We start from the raw sequence: 18,050 nt of genomic DNA on the forward strand, positions 1-18,050 counted from the left end.
TGCTTCCTGTATGCTTGTGCCTCTGCTTCCTGTAAGCCTCTGCTTCCTGTATGCTTGTGCCTCTGCTTCCTGTATGCCTCTGCTTCCTGTATACCTCTGCTTCCTGTATGCTTGTGCCTCCGCTTCCTGTATGCGTATGCCTCTGCTTCCTGTATGCTTATACCTCTGCTTCCTGTATGCTTGTGCCTCTGCTTACTGTATGCGTATGCCTCTGCTTCCTGCATGCTTGTGCCTCTGCTTCCTGTATGCTTGTGCCTCTGCTTCCTGTATGCTTGTGCCTCTGCATCCTGTATGCCTCTGCTTCCTGTATGCTTGTGCCTCTGCTTCCTGTAAGCCTCTGCATCCTGTATGCTTTGTGGACTGTCAATGCCACTTCTGTCATTTTACATTATTTAAATATTGTGAAAATAAATGATATCTCTTCACTTTCTGCGTCCCACTGTCAATGCCTCCTTGGGCTGCCAATAGCATTTGAGCAATCAGGTTAATTTGAGTATCATTGCACCAAGTGCCAGTGGCTTCACCTTAGCCTACTGCTGCTTGGCTTGTAATCTGCTTGACTTGAGAGTTGTTTCGGAGAAAAGATATAACATCTAAGTTGTTAAACGGTCTAATTGGTTCTCAATCTCGTCTTTTTTGATGTTTAGAACTCCAGCTCCCTCGACTCTCCGTTCTTCGGCATCCTCGGCAAGATCGTCTCAGGTCCTCTGACGCAGGAGAACCTTCGCGACGTCACCTTCATCAGGCTGTGGTTCCTGATCAAGATGACCCCTGAGTTCATGTTGTGCCTGAGCGCCAAAAGATTCAGCTGTGAAACCTTCCAAGCCCTGTGCGTTTACGGTTTATAACGGCATATCTCTTCAGTGGATCATTTTCATAATGCACTTGTTATTATTATAAAAATTGAATTCACATTGGCAAGGTCACAATACATTATGCTTTTATCCCAAGTGACTTGAAACATAATTTGAAAGGTAGTGCATTAATAGTAATGAAATGAATGCATCAATAATACACATTTTGCATAAACTTGTAACTTCTCTTACTAATATTGTTACTTGTAAACACAACCGAATACATTCATAGGTTGTTATTCCTCACGTTTAGTGGACCTCCATATCAAAAGCATGTGATGGATTACAGAAAGAGACTTTGAATGTTACTGCCTTGGCTTTCAGTGTGAAGGACCTGGGTGGTCACATGTCCGACATGCAAGAGGACGGGCCTGAGATGGTCCTGGAGCACTTCCTCATTCCTTTCCTGTCCAACCAAAACACCTCAGGTATGCTTTCAAATAACTCAAGTGTTAACGCAGAGACAATAATATGTTAAATATACTGTAGTAAGAGGAAAATTTCCTGGTAAGTACTAATATGACATAAATCAATAATTTGTAATACTACTATACTTAATATAATAATGATAATTATAATAATAATGTGTTTAGTAGTAAATACCTCAGTTGCTTCCTAATAAAACACCAGTGTTCAACAGCAGAGGCAACAAGGTTAAAAGTTAACGCAGAGACAATAATACGTTAAATATATAAACGGAAAATATTTCTCAGTTTGTAATAATATGAAAAATATGATCGTTACATTTTTCATCAGCCTTTTTCAATTCATGTTTAATGTATATAAATGTATCCATATGCCTTAATGTCCAAATGGACATATATTTATCTGATTATATTTATATTATTATATTTATCTGATTTGACGGTATGATATTAATGTGTTTACCTCCATCCCTGGCTGTAGACCCAGGCTGTCTGGAGTCGTCTGAGGACAGCATTGACTGGCTGCTGAAGAACATGGGTCGGTTCTTCCCTCTGGGAAGACTGGTGGACATGTATGCGCTCAATCCCCAGTTCTCTGCTGTAAGTACATCACTGGCATTACAGCTTCATAGCTTTAGAGTGTAGTTTATGGCATTACAGCTTCACATCTTTGTAGAGTAGTTTATGGCATTACATCTTTACAGCTTTAGAGTGTAGTTTATGGCATTACAGCTTCAAAGCTTTGTAGTGTAGTTTATGGCATTACATCTTCACAACTTTGTAGTGTAGTTTATGGCATTACATATTTACAGCTTTGTAGTGTAGTTTATGGCATTAAATCTTCACAGCTTTGTAGTGTTGTTTATGGCATTACATCTTCACAGCTTTGTAGTGTAGTTTATGGCATAACAGCTTTGTAGTGTAGTTTATGGCATTACAGCTTTACAGCTTTGTAGTGTTGTCTATGGCATTAAATCTTCACAGCTTTGTAGTGTAGTTTATGTTATTACAGTTCGATTACATCACAGGTTAGCCTTGCGCATCTGTGAGCCTGGCTGTCACAAAGTCAAATTTTTCTTCCTGTATGCGTATGCCTCTGCTTCCTGCATGAGTATGCCTGTGCTTCCTGTATGCTTATACCTCTGCTTCCTGTATGCTTATACCTCTGCTTCCTGTATGCGTATGCCTCTGCTTCCTGTAAGCCTCTGCTTCCTGTATGCTTATACCTCTGCTTCCTGTATGCGTATGCCTCTGCTTCCTGTAAGCCTCTGCTTCCTGTATGCTTGTGCCTCTAACAAAGTCACATTTTTCACATTACATGGATGGATGGATGGATGGATGGATGGATGGATGGATGGATGGATGGATGGATGGATGGATGGATGGGTGTGTGTGTGTGTGTGTGTGTGTGTGTGTGTGTGTGTGTGTGTGTGTGTGTGTGTGTGTGTGTGTGTGTGTGTGTGTGTGTGTGTGTGTGTGTGTGTGTGTGTGTGTGTGTGTGTGTGTGTGTGTGTGTGTGTGTGTGTGTGTGTGTGTGTGTGTGTGTGTGTGTGTATGTGTGTGTTGTTGCAGCCCAGCTCTCAGCATGACGTAGCAAGGGAATTCCAAAGCATAGGGTTTCTTTTATTAACTCTTTAAATTACCAATTTAGGCACTCAAACATTACAACAAAGGTAATCAAATGAACATAAACCGGGGTAAACCCCCCGGTTTGAAACCGGCACGTTCCCCTCTGTCTCTCTCTTTAGTCCTGCTTCTTACTGACTCTTTTAAAGTCTTGTTTGACAAGATTGGCACTGATAAGCACCTAGTCAAACGATTTACTGGTGAGCTTCCAATTAGGGAATGCCTAACCTGCCTAGTCCTCAGAACACCTCTCCAGAGTCCTAAAAACCCTGTATAGTCCTGGTAAGACAATTCACACATACTAAACTAAGTGGTAGCCGAAGAGCAGCTTGGGCTACCACATTGTATGTATGTTTGTATGTATGTATGCCTGTATTTGCATAGTGTATGAATATAATAATGAATCTAATAATTTCTTCCTTTCCCCTCCAGGTGGAAGCCCTGCCGATACTCTCTCCCAGACAGATGGCGGAGCTCATGGTCGTTCCTCTCCCCAGGCTGCCCCCGAAGGCCGAGGTTGTCGGCCGCGTCTTCGCCCACCTCATGACCCTGGACCCCATGGACGGGACTCTATCCTCTGTCCTGGGCCACCTAGTGCGATTCAGCCATGATGTAATGAGCACTCACTTGATATCTAACTCAGATTTGGGTTTCTTTTTATATTCATTAATTGGAGTGTATAAGATGTTTAAATGTCCCTTGCATTCATATATTGAGGTAGACCTGAGGTATTAGTATGGCTTGTTTGTTTTTGTGTTTGATTGACGGCTTGACGGATTGACTGATTGGTTGATTGGTTTGCAGATAGGAATGGACTGTGAGACCTACATAATAATGTAAGTAAGAATTCATGAATCAAGTTCATGAATATATTCCCATTAAAGATTGTTTTGTATTATTATTCCAGATCTCTGCAGTTCATTTTCAATATAGCTAATATTAATACTTCAAAAATATTCAAACACCTTGTTGAATTACCTGGTGGATAATCTGAACTAGCCTCCACTGAGATTATTTTAGACTGCATAGTTGATCTTAATCGTGGGTTAGGCACTTGTGTGTGAGGTATTTCAGTAAACTATCCCACAGAGCTTATGGTTTTGTGTATTGTTTAATTGCGAGTTGTTCTGTAACACCAGCATTAAATAACTGCTGTTTGCTCATTGTTTTGTCTTTGTTGTTGTAGAGTGGAAAAGCTGTATGAAATGTTGTGGTCTGTGCCACGCGTGATGGAGCCACACATCTGGGTGACGATTCACAATCTTAGACAGCCTGCCTGTGAGTGGACACACTCATAATTCTGCACACAAATAATCCGCAAAAGGATAATTGATGGATCAAGATAACACCCAGGTAACAAAGTATTATTTATATTAATGTATGTGATTTTTCTTTTGGCTGTCAGACTGTTCATTGCCGGTGTATGACGAGGTATGTGTACCCTTTAACTAGCCTTTCTAAACTTCAGTAAATATAATGTATCATGTAGTGTTGTGAATGAATTCTAAATACTGTATTTGTTTGTGAATGTTTTTGAATAGTGTCCTGTGATACTCTTTAATGGTAAGTCCCACAGTTTCATAGTAATGCTTACAGCACCATGTTTACACATAGAGTACAATAAAATAGCTTTATCTGTCATTTGACATGTTTGAACATATATTGAACGCTATTCACTCCCTTTCGTAGATTTATTTCTTTATTTTTTATTCTTATTTTTTGCTATTCTGTTAGAATGTTTATATGTTTTATATTCTATGCACCAACCGCATCAAGTACATTTTCTGTATGTCTAAATATACATGGCCAATTAAAACAATTCTGATACTGACACCTGCATACCTGACATCTGCACCTGTAATTTGCACCTGACATCTTTATTCTTTTATAAAATAGAAGAGCGCAGAATCTGTGAAGGAGTCAACAGGTATTGTAATCCATGAAGAATACATGAATGTTTCCTAGATGTAACACCTTAAAATGAGACAGCACAACGATGATAGCCAAGACTGAAAAGTTTTTTTGACATGACACCAAATCATAGTTGAAACCTTGTCCTGACGTTTTTCTCCTAATGACTTGCAGCTCAGAACTACAGCGCCACCTGGAGGTTGGACATGTTCCCTGTGAATACACCTTGGCAGAGTATGCTTGTGCACAGGTAAAGGCCACTGAAAAGCTTTTTTTTGCTCTGTCTACACTTGCCGTATGTCTGTCATGCTCATCTTATTTTGATTTCAATAAAACTCAGTTGACATTCAGTCTTTGCTGTTCTGTTCTGTTCTGTTATTGAGTTCACCTGTAGATACTGCACAGCCTTTTCTATGAAATGTTCTGTTATTGAGTTCTGCTCTGTACCCTGTGCTGACATTTACAAACAGACAAAGCCACAGAGAGAAAGAGAATGAAAGGAATGGAAAGGGAGAGAAAAATAATGTGTCGGAGAGAGAGAGATAGAGGGAGGGGAGAGAGAGGGGAGAAAAGTGGGAGAGAGGGAGGGAGGGGAGTAACGAGAGAGTTGAGAGAAGAAGAGAAGAGAAGAGAAGAGAAAGATGTAATTTTGATACAGTTGAATTCACTCTGATAAATGACTCATTCAGTTGTAAAAGCAGCAGGTTAACTATCATAATTTCAACAAACACTCCATTCATATTTTAATGCAATTTCTCGGGAGAGAAAAATAATGTTTTGGAGAGAAAGAGAGAGAGAGGAGAAGAGAGATAGAGGGAGGGGAGAAGAGAGAGAGAGAGAGAGAGAGAGAGGAGAAGAGAGAGAGAGGGAGGGAGGGAGGGGAGTTGAGAGATAGAAGGAAGGGAGAAGAGAAGAGAGAGATGTCATTTTAATACAGTTGAGTTCTCTCTGATAAATTACTAATTTCAACAAACACTCCATTCATATTTTAGTGCTATTCCTATTTTAGTCACAGGATTCTCAGCATAAAGCACGGGATTTGCCTCAAGTACAAAATAAATCACTTTTGTTTGTTTGTATCTGTGCCCACAGCTCTCAGGATTCACTGCACAGCACCTCACCCAACTCCTGGTGTGCAAGCTGTCCAGCAACATGACTGACTCTAGGGAGACCTGGAAGCTGCTCCTCACCAAAACCTCTGCAGTTCTGGATGATGCTCTCATCATGTTCGCCCACGTGGTCTCAAAAATGGTAATGGGGTAATTCTGTGACAATGTTTGAACGCTGTGACGATGTTTTGTGTAATGTTTCAAGCATCGAAACACATTAGTGATAGCACAGTGTGGTAAAACTGATCCCTACATGGACCCGTAGATCTTTTTTTCTCATTGCTCACCCTCAGTCCCTTGTCTGCTTGTGTCCAGTCAGCGCCTGTTGCTGGTGTCACCGTGTCCAACGTCCTGGACGTCCTGTGGGACATGAGACTGAACCAGCTCAGCCCAACTGCCCACTGTCTCAGCAGCAACCTCACCCGTGAAACCTACCAGCTCATGTGTGCATAATATGATATATATCACATGATGTAGCTGTGTTTGTACTTGAACGCATGTGTGTGTGTGTGTGTGTGTGTGTGTGTGTGTGTGTGTGTGTGTGTGTGTGTGTGTGGGTGTGTGTGTGTGTGTGTGTGTGTGTGTGTGTGTGTACTTGAACGCGTTTGTGCGTGTGCGTGTGCGTGTGCGTGTGCGTGTGTGTGTGCGTGTGCGTGTGCGTGTGCGTGTGGGTGTGCGTGTGCGTGTGCGTGTGCGTGTGCGTGTGCGTGTGGGTGTGGGTGTGCGGGTGCGGGTGCCTGTGCGTGTACGTTTTCGTATGCGTGTGCTTGTCAGTACATATGGATGCATGTACAGATGGATACTTATCAGTGCTGTTTAAAGCCATACCATATAATATATATATTTTATTTTGGAATACCTTTCCTCTTGTCTTAGCATGTGCTCTTTAACAAGGACTAAACTTCTTCTGCAATTGCTTCCCTGTACACTTACTGTGCTTTGGAAGTAAACTTACCCTGCCTTGACCTTTCAGATTGAGAGCATTTTCCGATCAGTTCTTCTACATGGAGATGCCACGCAGGCCACGCAGGAGTCCTTAATCCTTCCTTACCTGCACAGCAACTACTCAGGTAGCACACACACACACCCATTAAACTGGCAGTCCAAAATTCCAATCCCCATTAAAGAGGAAGTCGACGATTCCAATCCCCATTTAAGAGGAGGTGCACGATTCCAATCCCCATTTAAGAGGAGGTGCACGATTCCAATCCCCATTTAAGAGGAGGTGCACGATTCCAATCCCCATTAAAGAGGAGGTGCACGATTCCAATCCCCATTTAAGAGGAAGTCGACGATTCCAATCCCCATTTAAGAGGAAGTCGACGATTCCAATCCATTACAAATTGCTCCTTATTGTCCTCCAGCTGTCCATGCTGTGTCAAAACACCTTGAGTGTTCTCTCACAGTCCCGACGCTGTAAATGGGATACAAACAAAAGTGGCTCAGATCGAACCACGCACTATTTCAGCCAAGTAAATAGTAGGAATCCGGATAATGCTGGGAATCAGGAGCATGGGGGGGGGGGTTGTCATTTGATTGGCTGTCGAGCTCACACAACAAGAACTTTTTGCTAGAATTGTAGAAAGTTCCACCATCTTTTTTCAATCACTGTGTCTCTATTGGCTACACTGCCCCAGCAGTTGTCGGTGGTGAACGCAGGGTATGGATAGAAAACTCCGTCCATATCCATATACGTATTTAATGTTGAGTTAAAATAAGCCTTTATACAACTCATATTAAAGTATTGAGTAAAATGTATCAAATACAGTATGTATTGAATGTGCTCTATTTGGTATCATGTTGTGGTTTCTTTCCACCTTTTCTCTCTCTCTCTCTCTTTGTATCTATCTATCTCTATCAATCTATCTATCTTTCTCCCTTCTCACAGAACATGCTTGTGTCCGTAATGATAGCTATTCCTGGCTCCAAAACAACTTTGGACCATTTTCTGTCTTTCTGGATCTCGGAAGTCTATTTGACCTGAACATGGCCTTTGATCCCGTATGTATCTGTCTTTGTTTATCACTATCTTAATGCCACCTAACATATAAGATATGCTGAATTATCTCCCTCTTTTTTATCTTTCTCTTTTGTCTTCTCCCTCTCTCTCTATCTCTCTCTCTCTCCCCCCCCCTCTCTCTCCTCCCCTCCCTCTCTCTCTCCCTCTCTCTCCTCCCTCTCTCTCTCCTCCCCTCCCTCTCTCTCTCTCTCTCTCTCTCTCCCTCTCTCTCTCTCCTCCCCTCCCTCTCTCTCTCCCCCCCCTCTCTCTCCTCCCCTCCCTCTCTCTCTCCCTCTCTCTCTCTCTCCTCCCCTCCCTCTCTCTCTCTCCTCCCCTCCCTCTCTCTCTCCCTCTCTCTCTCTCCTCCCCTCCCTCTCTCTCTCTCTCCTCCCCTCCCTCTCTCTCTCCCTCTCTCTCCTCCCCTCCCTCTCTCTCTCTCTCTCCTCCCCTCCCTCTCTCTCTCCCTCTCTCTCCTCCCCTCCCTCTCTCTCTCCTCCCTCTCTCTCTCCCTCTCTCTCCTCCCCTCCCTCTCTCTCTCCCTCCCTCTCTCTCTCCCTCTCTCTCCTCCCCTCCCTCTCTCTCTCCCTCCCTCTCTCTCTCCCTCTCTCTCTCCCTCTCTCTCCTCCCCTCCCTCTCTCTCTCCCTCTCTCTCTCCCTCTCTCTCCTCCCCTCCCCTCCCTCTCTCTCTCCCTCTCTCTCCTCCCCTCCCTCTCTCTCTCTCTCTCTCTCCCTCTCTCTCCTCCCCTCCCTCTCTCTCTCTCTCTCTCTCCTCCCCTCCCTCTCTCTCTCTCTCTCTCTCTCTCTCTGGCAGCTGGCAGTATTGGATCTTCTGAGTCCTAATCAGATGGCTGAGTTGATGGTTCTGCCTCTCCCTCCTCCCCAAGGCAAGGATGAGGTCATCAACAGAGTGCTGGATCACCTGCTGGAGTCACCAATGGAGCGGAACCTTCCAGAAGTTCTGCATCACGTCATCGTCCTCTCCAGACAGGTAAAATAATTCCAGGACCAAAATATGACAAACTGACATGGCTTTGGCCATTTCTATGAACTCTTATACCTGAACAGTTTCACAAGCCTTGATCAGACTCCTTTTATGATGTTCAGTAACTACACCTCTCTCTTTTTTGTCTGTTTCATAGCTTGAACCACCTTGTGAGTTCTATCAAGCAATGTAAGTGAATTGAATATTCAAAAAGTTTTCGAAAAAACATGCATGTATGCATTAAGGAAATTACTACGGTCAATGTTTTGTCAATTAGTATAAAGATAAAAGCTTTACGTTTTTTGTTCTTTAATACGATTCAGTATCGACATAATCAGAATATCAAATTTGGTTTTCTTATATAAGTTATCTTGTTATCATTATCTTCTGATATACAGTCCTGCTCACCATTATTGGCACCCCTAGTAAATATGATTAAACAGGCTATGAAAAAATATGTCTGCTGTTTATCCTCTTGGTCTTCCACTCAAAATATTCATAAAAATCTTACCTTTTCATTGAGGTACAATAATTGAAAGATTTTTTTTTTATTTACATTAAATAAACATTATTCTCCAAAACATGTGTGCACAGGTATTGGCACCCCATGATTAAATGTTTTGTGCAGCCTCCCTTTGCCAAGATAACAGCTCTGGGTCTTTTTCTATAATGCGTGATGAGTTTGGTGAACTCATGGCACGGGATTTGAGACCATTCCTACATACAGTGATTTTGAGGTATGCTTCAGATCATTGTCCTGCTGGAAGGTCCAACCACGGCCCATTTTAAGCTTCCTAGAGGGGGGCTGTTAGGTTTTTATTTAATATCTGCTGGTATTTGATGGAGTACATGATACCATGTATCCTAACAAGATGTCCAGGGCCTTTGGAAGAAAAACAGCCCCACACCATCAGAGATCCGCCACCATACTTCAAAGTGGGTATGGGGTGCTCTTCTGTATGGCTATCTTTCTGTCAACGCCAAACCCAACTTTGATGTTTGTTGCCAAAAAGCTTAATTTTGGTCTCAACTGACCATATAACTCGGTCCCATTAAAGTCTGACTTACATTTGGCAAACTGTAGGCACTTTAGTTTGTTGTTGATTGACAGCAGAGGCTTTTTTCTGGCAACCCTCCAAAACAACCTGTGGTGATGTAGGTGGCATCTGATGGTAGTTTTGGAGACTTTGTGACCCCAAGACTCAAATAATGCCTGCAATTCTCCAGCTGTGATCCTTGGAGATTATTTTGCCAGTTGAATCATCCTCCTTAGATTTCAATTACGGTATAAGATTTTTCTATGGGTGCCACATGTTTTGGGAAAAAATATAAATTTTATGTCAACAGTTTTTTTTTTCAATAATTTTACTTCAATGAAAAGGTAAGAGTTTTGTGAATATTTTGAGTGGAAAACCAAGAGGATAAACATCAAAGACATATTTTTTCATAGCCTGTTTGCTCATAATTACTAGGGGTGCCAATAATGGTGAGCAGGACTGTATTGTCACCACACCCCCAGTTATGTATTTGACATTGTTTTGTATGTTTTGTTTGTGTTTCTCCTCATCCTCTGATTTGTGATGTGTAGGATCCCGAGGCTGAGGGGATCGTTGACGTCAGCACCAGGAGATCTGGAACCCACCATCAGATCAGCTGTGGAAGAACTGCTCCTACTTACTCCAATAGGTCAGTACAACACACACACACACATGCTAACGTACATACACACATACATACGTACATACATGTATACATGCATGCACGTACTCACGCACATACATACATACTGTACATACATACATAAATACATAGGTAAACACAAACATACACACACATATACATTCATACATACATACGTACATACAGTACATGCATACATACATACACACACACACACACACACACACTACATGCATGTAAATACATGCACACATAATAAGACAGAAAAACACACATACATACAGACACAGACATACACACACTATTTTGACTATTTAATTTGTCATTGGTAGACACTTCAAATCAACTTTTAAAATCATGTCTTACGCAATAACATTTTGTAAAATTAAAAATTATTTCATAAATTACCATTATTGTTGTGTTTTTTCCAGAAGTGTTTGATTAGTGTAATGCACCATGGAATATTCACAATCAGCATGTTCATCTATTTATTCTTCCTTTCTTCAGATTGCGCAGTTCCTCTTCCTCTTCAGGTGATAACGAATTATATCTTTTTTATTATTATTATTTTATAATATATTATTATATTTATATTTTAAACACCCTTATCTTTGAGAATTATCATATGTATATATACGTTTTGCTTTCAAATGTCCACATGTAAATGTATCATTAATCAATAAATCATTACCTTTTCTGTCATTTCATGTTTAGTGCCCTATAACACAAGTCAATGGTAGGTTTCTTTTTGTACAAAAGGATACGACTTGATTCTTGAGAATTCCCATGTTTTATCTATTGCCGTACTAGAATCCCCTTTCCCTAACTAACCCTCACCCTTTCCCTAAGTGATGTCTCTTCTGTCTTCCACAGAGAGCAGAATTTGTGAAGGTGTCGACAGGTAAGTTCAATTCACGTCACAAGTCCAGAAATAGTGACCTGTCAAAAAGACGCACTGACAGAATAGGGCAATTTGTAGGAACGGGGGACAGATGCCATTATAAAAAATGATCCAGTAACTTTAAATCTGAAATGTAAATGTTTTTTAATGAGCGGGAACAATGATGCCAACTTCAGGTGTGTTTTCTTACTCCCATGATGGTGGAAACAGGTAGGTTTAATTCATATCACATCATGTTTTTCGCATGAATATTGATAGTCTGAAATAAACTGTTTTTTGTTCTTTGATCCAAAAACTAAAGTATGCAAGTATGCAACAAGTCTGGGGCTTTCACAAGGTTCAATTAGAGATCTCTCACATCAGGCTGAAATTGTACTTACTTAAGTAAGAATAAGTCTGCTCACAACAGCATGAATGGTGAGAAGGCACTAATGACATTTGCCGCTGTTATGTAGAGCACATTGGCATTCGATGCATTCTTTTTCAAATGGGTTGTTGATGTCTAGCTATTTACATTTCTTACACCCAATTAGACCATGTTTTCATCTAGGGCTAGGGCTAAGGCTAGGGTTAGCCAGGGGTGGTCTTTCGTACAGGCGTTACAGGCGGTATAGGCGGTCGCCTAGGTCGCCACTCAGAGGGGGGCGCCAAAAACTGCGCCCAGAAAAAAGGATTAAAATCGGGGCGCACATATAGCCAGTGCAACAACACTACAACTATCTTACTCGTTGCATAGCACACCCATTAAGGAAGACAAACACGGCAACTTGCCAACAAGTGAGGAATACTAGTAGTATTAAGTGTGACTTGTGACGTTCCTTGTTATTGCCATTCAGTCTAAACATCAGCTCAAGTTCAGCTGTAGGCTACCGCAATTTGCGTCATTTTCGATGTGTCATGAAATACAAATTTAAGTAATCATAACAACGTAATTTTTGGTGGAGCGAGCTAGCCAGTTTAAGTAGACATGATTGAACTAATCAAGAGCTATGCATCTTGGAATAAAAAAAAGTATGTCAGGCTGTCCAAATACACCAAAATGCTTCATAGCTACATTTAACAAATAATGATAATACATAGGCTACTGTAACATGCCGGCATAGTCGCCCCATAATGCCGTGCGGCGGGCGCATACTTTTCTATGTGTGATGCACTAGCGCTCAATGATGCTCATGTCCTTGTTCTGTGTTGGGACTGAGTTTATACAGGTGTGTGACGTAGTCTGTTCGAGATAACTTGTACCAGTTCATAAAGCCTGGGCCATTTTGAAATTGTGTTGTGTTTAGTGTTTAGTAGAAAAACGCCATAACAAATATTAGGCGCTTCCGTGATTTGTTACAATACTTTGTTGTATCATTTTAGATTCACTTTTAGGAGACTCAGAAAACATTATTTGCAGGCGGTTGGGAAGATGACGTGGAGGTGTGTGTGTCCATAAACAGTTGAGCAGGGGGCATGGCCGGAGCGTAGTTCAGCACAGGTCTGACAGTCTCTCGATGATTTTGTTCTTCAATTAACGTTTGTTCATCGCTGCGATCGTTATTGTTTATGTGAAAGAAATGCAGTCTTACAGGGCAAAATTATTTGGGGGGGGGGGGGGGGGGGGGGGGGCGCCAGGATTGAAGCTCACCTAGAGCGCCAAATGTGCTAGGGCCGCCCCTGGGGTTAGCCATTTCTTACACCCAATTTGACCATGTTTTCGTTGTGTCAGCATTGCCCTGCAGTGGTATCTGGTAACTGGAGTTGGGGACCCCTGTGACATCAGTCTGGAGCAGTATGCCTGTGCACAGGTGAGACGAGGCAAAGGTTTCCTGAGTAACTTTGATGCGAGTAAAAATAGCTTTCTTCACAATCATTTTGAAAAGAATGTCTTGAAGCAAAAACTGCTTTGAAAATGAAAAGTTGTTTGATTCTTAACTCTGTCTGTGTGACTCACTGTTTACGTGTCTGCACCTCCAGCTTTCAGGATTCACTGCACAACACCTGGCTCAGGTAATGTTGTGCAAGCTGTCTAGCAACATGACTGACTCTAGGGAGACCTGGAAGCTGCTCCTCTCTAAAACCTCTGCAGTTCTGGATGAAGCTCTCATCATGTTCGCCCACGTGGTCTACAACAAGGTAATGGGGTCATTTTGTGACAAATAAAACATTGTAAGAGAGTTAAACTGTTTTCATGTATTTTTTTAAATATTTAGATTTCGTTTTGCAAATAATAACTGTTTCTCACTTCTCATTATCCCTCCTAACAGTCTCTGGCAGTGATGGGTCCGTCTGTGACTCCTGTCCTGGATGTGCTTGGGGAGCTCCGTTTGGACTTGATCAGTGACATGCTGTGGAAAAACATCAGTTTCGTCTCCTCACTGTTTGGTGAAAGCCTGCGGCCATTCTTACCCTCCGCCTCAGTAAGCCTTCTGCAGTGTGTCAGCGGCAAGAACCTCACATGTCAAACCTTCCAGCACATGTATGTGAAGTATTGGCACACATGATATGATATGATATGATACATTACAAAGTGGGACAATATGGCATTATATCTCGTGATTAATTGGAATACAGTCTGATATTATGCAGTATGATATTATACGATAGGATGGATTCCATGATATGATGTGATATTGTATAAAACAATATTATGCATTCCGATATATTACAATCATATGATATGATATTTTGCGGTGTGTCATGATGGTGATGATACAATATGATATGATGCAATACAAAACATTTCAATGGTGTATGGCATGACATGACACAATAAGACACCACAGAATAGCCTATTGAATAATTTCCTTTGGTGTTGCATACTTTTATACTTATTGCATATATTATGATGCAATAAAATATGACCCAGTATGAAACAATAAGATTCAGTGCAATACAATATAAAATATGATAGGACATGTGTGGGTTTAATGCAATTTTCCCCTGAGATGCGTGTTCTTGTGCCTTCCCCAGTGTGAGTGAGTTCAGTCATCAGTTTGCTAACCTGAGAGAGGAGCAGGCAGAGGAAGTCCTCAGATACTTCATCCTGCCCTTCCTGTCCAGAAACTCATCAGGTGGGAATAAAGTCAGGAATTCCTAAAAAAATCATTCATTGTTGATTTTATAGGCATACATATCTACATATATTCATTTACATTAAAATAGGACAATGTATACAATGTATGATATAAATATACCCAGGAATAATATGTGGATTTGATGTATTCTCACAGACTCTGGATGCATCTCCAACAACAGCATGGCATGGCTTCTCGACAACTTTGGGAGATTCTCTGTCTTCGTCCACCTCAAAAGTCAATTTGATCTTAATAAGCACTTTGATCCAGTATGTGTGTTTTCTCGTATATAATTCATTACCTAGATTTGTGTTCTCTTCAAGTGCATATAGGTATCTAGCCATGGTCTTAATTGTAATAATTTGAAATACTTTTCTCGTTTTTCTTTCTCCTCTCTCTTCTCCTCTCCCCCCCCCCTTCTCTCCCTCTCCATCTCTCTGTCTCTCTCTCCCTCTCCATCTCTCTCTCTCTCCCTCTCTCTCTCCCTCTCTCTCTCTCTCTCTCTCTCTCTCTCTCTCTGGCAGCTGGCAGTATTGGATCTTCTCAGTCCTAATCAGATGGCTGAGTTGATGGTTCTGCCTCTCCCTCATCCCCAAGGCAAGGATGAGGTCATCAACAGAGTGCTGGATCACCTGCTGGAGTCACCAATGGAGCGGAACCTTACAGAAGTTTTGCATCACGTCTACTTCCTCTCCACACAGGTAAAAGACTTTCATGACTAAAATTAGGGAGACTGACATGGGTTTGGCTGTTTCTATGAACTCTGCATTATATGTTCAGTTGAATTCATTCATATGATCACATCATATCTCTTTCTCTCGCTCTCTCGCTCTCTCTGTCTCTCTCTCTCTCTCTCTGTCCCTCTCTTTTCTTTGTCTGTTTCATAGCTTGAACCACCTTGTGAGTTCTACCAAGCAATGTAAGTGAATTCATCATAAGAATATCAAATGTGAACTTTGTACAAAGATTTAAGCTTTCCGATTTTTGTTGTTTAATGCGATTCGGTATCGTCATAATCAGAATATCATTTTATGTTAAAGATGCATTTCGCTTATCATTATCTTCTGATATATTGTTTCCTCACCCCAAATTATATGCTGACATTGTTTTTTTATATCCTCTGATTTGTGATGTATAGAATCCCGAGGCTGAGGGGATCATTGACGTCAGTACCAGGAGATCTGGAACCCACCATCAGATCAGCTGCGGAAGACTGGCTCCTACTTACTCCAATAGGTCTGTCCTAACACACACACACACACACACTTTCCTTTCTTTTTTCCCGTCTTAGCGTCTAATTAGCTGTATTTTTCAATGTAGAATGAAAGGATATTTCATAATAACGAATAACGGTTTGATTTCCTCAAAATGTTTCTTAAATGTTCATGTTTGTTCATGTTATTGTTTTCCTCTGTCTGGAGCAGATTGTGAAGTGCTGCCTCCAGTACCTCCTTCCACTGAAGTGAGATTTCATTGTTGTAAGAACGTTATTGGCTTTTAAGAGCCACATTTATATGGAAAACGTTTAGAGTACATTTCAAATATGTGTGTATTTATGACCATTTGCCTGTTTTTTTTTTTCATGTTTAGCGTCCTACAACACCAGGTAATGGTAAGTTTCTGGATGATAAATCCAACACACATGAAAATTTTCCAGTGTGTAAGACAAACGGTAATTTCTCCTTCTATGAAAGAAATGCTTTGGCACATCTGTTCAGTCAATTCAGTCTTACCCCCAAAAAAACACAGAGTCATCAATGTATTGCTATTATAAGTCATGGTTTTCCAAATGGTTAAATCAGTGAACAATATTTGAACCTTGTTTGTATACGTGTGATGATAAGATTTGATTCAATTAACAGACTGCTATTGTGGGTACAACCCCAGTGATTAAAACCTTGGTGGTGTGATTCAATTTGTCCAAAGGCAGAAGGTTTTTCTCATATATGTCATGCAAGATGGCTTTCCTATTGTGTCTAAGGTTTTTATTACGGGTACGGTTCTGTCCCCTACAACCATTTGAGACCTTGTTTTGAAATGGGTGTTGGTGACACGAATAGCATTCAATTCTCTACAATATGGTATTTAGCTACTTGAGGAAAAAATAAATACTCTGTTATGGTGATCAATCAGTATCAACGACAAATGGGGAGAGCGGGAGTAGTGCTAATGTTAGTGCTAGTGCTATTTTGGACATAAGGAACACACGTCCAGGGTATATGGTTATGCTAACAAAATGTTTCAGTATTTTCACTGTCTTGGCTCTCAACGGTGACACAGTGTCTTGTCACTCTGGTGGTACTTGCACGTTTACAGGAATTACGGCCATTCTCAAACCTTTTGAAATTGGTGTCGGTGACATAAACAGCATTTGATTTTCTAACTGAATTTACAGGAGTTAAGGGATTTGGCAGGTAATCCAAATGTTTTGAGAAATGAGAAATGCGCATATCCTTCTTTTTGGTAAATTCTTAGATTGTTTCAGGAAATGTGCCAGGCGTTACAGCTTGCCAGTAAACTGTGACTGTGAGAAACGGACAGGTACAAAATGAAAAGGTAACTGAGGGAAGATGGGGGTTAAGAGCAACCCCAACAAGAGCAGCAGCACTTAATGAGAGAGTGACAAGAGAGAGATGAGAGAGAGAGAGAGAGAGCAAAAGAAAGAGAGAGAAAGTGTGTGTGTGTGTGAGTGTGTGTGTGGGTGTGTGTGTGTGAGGGAGAGAGAAAGTGTGCGTGAGAGATGTGTGTGTGTGTGTGTGAGAGAGAGTGTGTGCTCTGACTGCCATGCCATCAAGCCTGGCTCTTTGGCGTTGTGGTAAGAGTGCATGTTTGGCACCCTGTAGACCCAGGTCAAGGCCGGGTGGGCTGACTACGCTCTCCATTCGCTACATTGTGTGTGAGAGAGAGAGAGTGTGTGTGTGTGTGTGAGAGAGAGAGAGAGAGAGTAGTCAGTTCTGTGGTCCTAACTCTAACTGTACAAATGAATTGGGAGGGCACACTTGTTCTTGCTGGTCTGGATATAATATCACTGATTCAACTTGTCAAATCAGTCAAAGTAACCCATGTTTAGGTAAGGGTTTTCTATTGTTTTCTATTGATTAGAAAACATTTTCATAGGTTGCAGAAAATCTGAAGAGATTCCATGTATGTATTACAATGTAATGACATTCAAACTGATCACAGAGAAAAGTTAATTTCCTCTCACTGTCTAACAAGTTGTAAGTAACAGTGACACCTCAACCATTTAGTTAAAAGTTGTCAAAAGAAGGCTCAATTCAACCAATATCAGCGTCATTATGATATCTTTACAACGGCCCAGATATAATCTCTAACTAGTTATTATTTATTGTCAACTTCTGGCTTACTCATTAGATGTGGATGAATGTTTCCAGACCCCAAACGTGTGTGGATCCAACTCAAACTGCCTCAATTACAATGGAAGCTACAACTGTTCCTGCCTGAGTGGGTATCAAGTGACCAGAGCCAACCGACCCATAAGTCTTA

Source organism: Sprattus sprattus, assembly GCF_963457725.1.
Source record: "Sprattus sprattus genome assembly, chromosome: 2".
NCBI classification, from domain to species: Eukaryota; Metazoa; Chordata; class Actinopteri; order Clupeiformes; family Clupeidae; genus Sprattus; species Sprattus sprattus.